Genomic DNA, 7,500 nt, shown 5'->3' with positions numbered 1-7,500 from the left:
CGCTTCACTGTGATTTGTAATCAATTACTCACCGGATTTCTATCTGCGACATATTTCGGCAAATATTTGCTTCCTTTTCACGTCACAACAAAGTTCTAGCCTTTTTGTCCTGGTTGAGATCACTCTCAACAGTCTTTGTCCAATTTTTTTATTGGGCAGTTTTCCTTTCCTGCAAAAATTGGCCTGTGTTTGTCAGCATGGATCTTCCTAGGATCCATGTTGTCAGCTACTCGCAAAAAGAGTTTGCAAAACTTTGATGACTATTAGCTGGACTCTAGACTCTGATCACGTGTGCCGGTCACACCACTCGATGACGTCAATCGTGCGTCTATACTCTAATCACACATTCCTCTAGACCAATCAAAACGCGTGTTTTACACAGTTCGTTGTATAAAATGCAATTGATTTTGAAGCTGGCCAAACATTTTGTCCTCGTATTCTTCTTTCTCAATTACATACGAGAACAAGCGGGAACCTTTATCTTGGATCCGAATTATAACATCAGAATTTCTTAATTCTTTTAACGCAACCCGTTCTCCTTTAGTTAAGTTATCTCTAGCTAATTTAATGTTCCGAGGGTTTATCAAATCATGCCTAACACTAGATAGAAAAAGTTCAAGTTCTGGATACCTTGATGGCGGTGGCTTCCATTTCTTTTCTTTCGGAACTTGAGGAAGGTGACTAGGTGAGTCTTGACCATCCTCAGGGTTACTCTCAATGAAAAATACTGCTGTCTGTCAGCGGGCCTCAAAAGCTTCCAAATCATCATATACACATTGCCAATCGACATCTTTTGGCATGGGGCAGAAAGATGGTTTTTTTCTTAAGTAGATTGCTTTGATCTTGGCTGATAGACAAGTTTGAAAGGTTGATAGGATCCAACTGATGCGATTCATCAGAAGTCGCTGTATGAGGTAGCCTGCGTGTTAGACGAAAAAGTTTCCTCACTAGCCCCTTTAGCCCGTGGTAATGGCGGCTTGCGTGATAGTATTGGTGGGTAGATCTCTGGTGTTGTTGGATGAAAGTAATTCCTGATCTAACGGAATTGTTTTTAGCATCTTTCTTTTCTCGCATTCTTTCAAGTTGCGAAGTAAGTCGGAATTTTCCATTTTCAGGCCATTCCAGAGATAGTTTGCAGAGCCATTATTACCAGATGAGAATATTTGTTCCCTACAAAATTGGAGCCCTCGTTGTAGAAGGTCGACTTTGTTCTGTGAAGCTTGTAGGACAGCAACGCAGGGTTCCTTTGACGTTCATTGGAGTGATTGCCTGAAAGCTTCACGAGGTCACCATCATTGATGTTAAGTGCCAAATTAAAACTTAAACTAGATCCAGTTGGAATAAAATTGTTATCCAAGCAGTTTTTAAGAAAAGTACAATGGTGTTGGTATCTGGACAGTTTGTCCCAGACACGTGTTGCTTGTGCTACTGTGAAGTGAAGTAATGGCATCTGTGGATCAACTTGGACAGATGATTTACAGGCTGACAAAAGCAGGTCCAAGATATCAATAATAAGTTAAAAAGCTTCGGGCCAACAGGGATACTTCTGCGCCAGAACGATCCGAAAGGATTCACAATCCAAACTTCGAGGAATGAATTTAAAACTAGTATAAAAAACGAGGACGGACAACTTAGAGCAAAAAAAACTATACACAATAAAGATCTAAAAAGTTTAATGAAAAAGACGTTTTGGTCATTGACCTTCATCAGTTGCAGTGCAAGTGATCAATAAATTACAATTTCCTTAAATAAGTTCACAGTACATTGCAAAGATGATTACATATCAGGGCGTGATAACACATGTGATGAACAGTCGGTAATTTTTTTCATTAATTTTTTTGTTTTTTCTTATTTTATAGTTTTCCGCTTAGTAATTACCGATTGTTCATCACTTGTTAATTTTTTGCGTGTGTTATCGTGCCCTGTTATGTAACCATCTTTGTAATGTTATGCCATCTTTTAACCATCTTTTTAATGTTATGCCATCTTTTATACTGTGAACTTATTTAAGGAAATTGTAATTTATTTATCACTTGCACTGCAACTGATGAAGGTCAATGACTGAAACGTCTTTTTAATTAAATTTTTTAGATTTTTATTGGATATAGTTTTTTTCGCTCGAAGTTGTTCGTCCTCGTTTTTTATACTAGTTTTTTTATATATATATATATACTATCCCTGGTTTACCTTGCATCGTTCTTCTGTTCGATCCGATGGCTCTGTTGTCTAGCTTTCCTGCTTCTCTCTATAATACCTGGAGCAAACTGGTACGTTATCAACATCACAACCACTTTCTTCGCTGCTGCATTAAAAGAAACCGCATCCCTAAAGGACTTGCTATGAATTTCGACCTCCAACTTGATAAAGACTATTAACCTACGAGAATCATGCAAACAACAGCTCCAAATTGCCTCACTAAATATCATGAAAGAACTATCATCTGCGACCCTCACCAAAACCAAGACTTTGCAGAAACAACTACAGCATGAGAGGGACAGACTTTTTGCAAACCATGAAAAGAGCATTGCTACAAGACTGTGGAGAGAAGTCCAAAGTCAAATGAAATCCTTGCAATTTAACTTGAGAGTTAGAGAGCGCTGTAAATACACCAGCGCCACACCCTTCATACCTTACTCGGCCAAACAATCCCCAGTATGTGGATACAAAAATAGAGTGAGGGGACTCGACAGGAAGCGCAGACATTCTACTGCTAGAAACCATACTTCTGATGTAGACGAAGTTGGAGCAAATGCGCCGGACTTGAATCCCATCAATTTGACACCATCTGAACTCACCGATGCAGAACGCAGTCTTCTTTCCAAAGGCCTGTCCTTTTGCTCGACCCCAAGGGATGTTAATTGGCAGAAGACGAGCAATGACCTTGAGAAATTCGAGAAAAGAATCAGACTTGCAGTTTTTCATCATGATAAAGGAGACGCAGCTGTTACACCCAGTGCCAATACAAATCTACCACCAGTACCTTCCACAAGTAATTGGATGCCTCCGAAATCCATCTATCCCAAAGTGGAACTTTTCATCAACAATGTTAAACAAGAGATCCTTGATCCCAAGAATATTCAGAAATCAAGAGACAATCTTACTAAAGAGGAAAGGTTAGCTATCCGTAATTTAAGGTCCAATGACAATGTTATTAGCGTTCAAGATAAGGGTTCCTGGTTTGTCATCCTTAGTAGGTAAGAATATGAGAATAAGATGCTTGCCCAGCTCAACAATAGTTTACACTATAACACGGTAGATTCGGATCCCACTCCTGCACATTTTGAAAGTGTTAGAGATTGGAGTCGTAAATGGCTCAGTGAAAAGCAGATAAGTGAGGAAATTGCCACTTGTATCACTTATTTGGAACCCAAACCGGGCGTGGCCTTTGGGAATGTTAACCCTTTCACCACCACTCGTTTTTTCCTGAAAACTGCCCTGAACACCAGTATATTTTGATCGTTTTCCGGAATTACACGACTTTACTCTAAATGCATTTTTCACAGAGAAGGAGGCATTTTTGTAGAAAGCAACCAAGTTTTATTTTACTCTTTATAAAATGCTCTTTCATTTTATCTTATTTCCAGGTACTAGAGATGAAAACTGAAGGACCTATAAGCCTTCAAAGTTCGATAACATATAAATTTTGGAAAAAATATATTTGTTTTTCCGTTTGAAACAGGAATCTTGTTATAAATTGTCAAACAAAACAATTTAAAAATATAAAAGTAGCCTTTGAAGGTCATATTTGATTGTTTAACTTATTTCTCTCAAGACAATTGTGTTTTTCACCCTCTAGTATTGCAATGCTGCTGGAATTCCATTCAACGGAATTACACAATTTTAGCCCAAAATGACAAGATGTCTCATAATCCAATATTGAGAATTCTTTTCACAAGGAGTGGGAATTTAGAGAAATAAAGAAAGTCATAATACCAAATTGGTATTGATGTCCCAGTCTCATCTATTTATTACATTGTAAAGCCTCTATCTTGAATAATCTTCCTTTGTATGATAGTCAAAGAAGCAATTCGCCCCTCCTTCCCCAATGCACAAGTAAACATCACACTGGCCACACTTGAAAGTTGTCTTGTGCCTTGGGGAAGGATTTTCAGGACTTCTTTTCTTTGACAAAAAATGTTTCCTCTCACAGACAACACAGCGATGATTCTTTCCCTCCCCTTTGAATGGGAAGTGAGCGCCAACATTAGTGAGGCGAGTGAGGTCTGGCACATCTGCACTTCTCTTCCTTTTGTTGGAAGCAGTTGATTTCTTTTGCTGTGCAAAGGGGGCTGAAAGTTGTATACAAAGATCCTCTTTGAAGGACAGCAGGTCTCTTTTCCTGCTTCCTTCTCCAGTGTGTTGACGCTTATATCCTTCCAAAATGTAAGCATTGTTAATGCTCAAAAGCACCATCTTGAGAAAGATACGTAGGTACCACCTCTTCTGCTTCTTGGACTTGTTTAGGGCGGTCATTTGGTCACACAGATCAACGCCTCCCATATAGTCATTATATGATTTGACAATTGGTGGCCTGTAAATCTTCTTGGTAACCCAGCTGCCTCGAACCTTCTCTCTCCTAGACACCAGATCACTTTGATCTTGCTCGTCATCTGACTCAGGACCAGGGTCGTCAAGTCTAACCCAGGCTGGTACCACTGGTGGAGGATGGATTGTGCTCAAAAAGAAAACATCTTTCTTGTCTTTCCATCTCAAAGCCACCATCTTTTGGTCCTTTGCTGTAAGCCATGCCACATCTCCACGGTTCTTGAGCTGGATTCTTTTCAACTGCTCATTAGGGTAACCTCTTCTTGGCCTTGCAGTTCCAGCAGCCAATATACCCCTCTCTTTCAACATCAGGAAAAGAATTGGACTTGTGTAAAAATTGTCCACATACAGATGGTGGTTTGTGTAATAAAGGTCTTCCAATAAATCCATCACAACTTTACCAGTTTTTCCAAGATTGCCTGCCTGTTGATTATCCTGTCCAGCATACACACTGAAGTTTTTACAATAGCCAGTCTTGGCATCGCATAGCTCAAAGAATTTCACTCCAAACTTTACAGGTTTATCTGGCATTCTCACTTTGATGGCAAGTTTTCCTTTGTGGCATAGCTTCATCGATCGAAATTTCTCGAGAACAGTTAAAAAGTTGCTTGAATTTCGTCACTAGTTCGTTATAAATCGCCCTTACTTTATAAAGGGTGTCCCTGCTCTCTTCCTCACTCAGTTCATGTTCCGGGTCACAAAAGTAAATGTAAGATTTCAGTTCGAAGAAGCGCTTACGGGATTTCAAAATACTTTTCACTCCGGGGATGTGAAACAATCTCGTTTCCGAAGACGAGAAAAAATAACGCTCGTCGCGTGGAACAACAATAAGATCGTTTGAAATAATAAGTGCAGCAAGAAACGCTTTCAACTCCTCCTGCGTGACAGCTCACCAATTTTGTGCTCGTTTCACTTCTGCATTCTTGTTAGTGAACTGCACGATGTTTCTGATGATTTCCTCGCTAAAATACAGCAAAAAAAAGTCAATGGCCTTGCCAGAATCAGGCAAATCCGTTGTTGGACCAGGTTCGTGCGTTAACGGTTCATCGTTGACGGCAAAGCGCTGCCTTTCCCATGTCATGTTTTCGGGCAAATCAAACCCGAAACCTTCGAACTCATCCTCGTCTTCATCACTATCGAACAATTCTTCCAAAGCATCGTCTTCCAGGTCCGAAAATTCGTCTGAAGAAGTCAAATCAGCCAGAGAAATGTTGTCATCATCTTCCGAAGACATTTAAAAATGGCGAAGATCGAACGGAAAAACTGCAGAAGCGAAAATCTCGTAAAATTCGTATGAAAACCTACGTTTTTCTCGAAGGGAAAACCCCAACTCAACCCCCCTAAGGCAATTGGCAATTGCTGAGTCCCCCCAAATGGCAAAGTGGCCAGGCTACAAAGTCAAATGTTCGGTAATCTCTTTTGGCCGCTTTAGCGGCCACGAGTGTTACGGCCATGTTTTCCTAGTGGCCTCAAAAGGGGCCACCAGTGGTGAAAGGGTTAAAACACATAAAGAGGGCAACCTGTTACGGCTCACTACATCTTGCTGTGGCACGGCAATTGAAAGACTTTCGTCTTTCACTGAGTTTTACCTAAAACCTCCAGCTCAGAGCTTTCCCGCTTTTGTCAAAGATACTACAGATCTCCTTAACAAAGTACAACTTTTAAATGAAAGTGGACCCTTCCCCCGGGGAACGCTGTTAGTATCCTGGGATGTAGTAGCCATGTTCCCTAACATTGATAACAACTTGGGAATTACAGCTGTTAAGAAGGCACTAGATTCCCGTACAGATAAGTTTCCGTCAACCGATTGCATTTTACAAGCTGTAAAAATTTGCCTTGAGGTCAATAACTGCCAATTTTCAGACCATAATTTCGTGCAAAAACATGGTACAGCAATAGGGCCTAAAAATGCATGCAGTTATGCTGATCTAGCAATGGGTATTATCGATTTGAAAGCCAAATTTGGGGCCCAATTAAAACGATGTTGTAGTGGCGTTATAAGGATGACATTGTTGAGCTTTGGACACATGGCCCCTCTAAACTTACGGAGTTTACAGATTACATTAATTCGCTGTATTCCTCGATCAAGTTTGAATGAGTTTACTCCGAGAAAAGTGTAAACGTCCTTGACCTCACGCTACACCTTAAGGAAGGGTACATTTCCAGGGATATTTACGCCAAACCCACTGATAGCCACCTTTACTTGCCCTTTTCTAGGTTCCGTCCCGCTCACTGTAAAAGAGCTATTCCCTTTGGGGTTGCACTTAGAATTAAGTGAAATTGTTCTAACGAAGAAATGCTTAATAAAAGATGCATCAAATACAATGGTTATCTGAAACATCAAAATTACAACACGGAACTAGTTGACAGGCAATTTGAAAGGGCCCTTGAAATTGAGAGGTCGTAAATTCTTAAGAAAAAGGAGAAGACTAACAAAAAAGTCTTCCCTTTGGTATTAGATTTCAATCCCTTGCTTCCAGATGCTGGCAAAATCATTAGGAAACATTTGCATATTCTCAAATTCTCGCCCCACCTCAGGGAGATATTTACACCAAGTCTATTTTTCCCGCTTTCCGGTGCACTGAAAATTTGAAAGAGCTTCTTGCACCTTCAAAGTTTAAACCAGTTAGTTATTCCAACAGCGACAAGTCAGAAAATGGCTGATTCAAATGTGGAAAAAAATGCGATCTTTGCAAAAACTTTCTTATTGAGGCTCCTAATTTTAAGAGTTTCGCCATGGGACGGGAATACCATTTAACCCAGAAAGTAGGTTGCTCCTCTGAAAACGTAATTTATTTGGCCTCTTGTAACAAGTGCAATCTTCAATATGGCGGCTCCACATCTACCGCTTTTAAGATAAGATTCCAAATCACAAATCAGCTATGCTTACCAATAAGAAAACCTGTGAGCTTGCCATGCATTTCAATCGTACTGAGCATAGTATTTCCGATATTA

Source organism: Pavona decussata, unplaced genomic scaffold (genome assembly GCF_977016875.1).
Source record: "Pavona decussata unplaced genomic scaffold, jaPavDecu1.1 SCAFFOLD_375, whole genome shotgun sequence".
In the NCBI taxonomy this organism is placed as follows: domain Eukaryota; kingdom Metazoa; phylum Cnidaria; class Anthozoa; order Scleractinia; family Agariciidae; genus Pavona; species Pavona decussata.
This window is presented reverse-complemented; position numbering follows the sequence as displayed.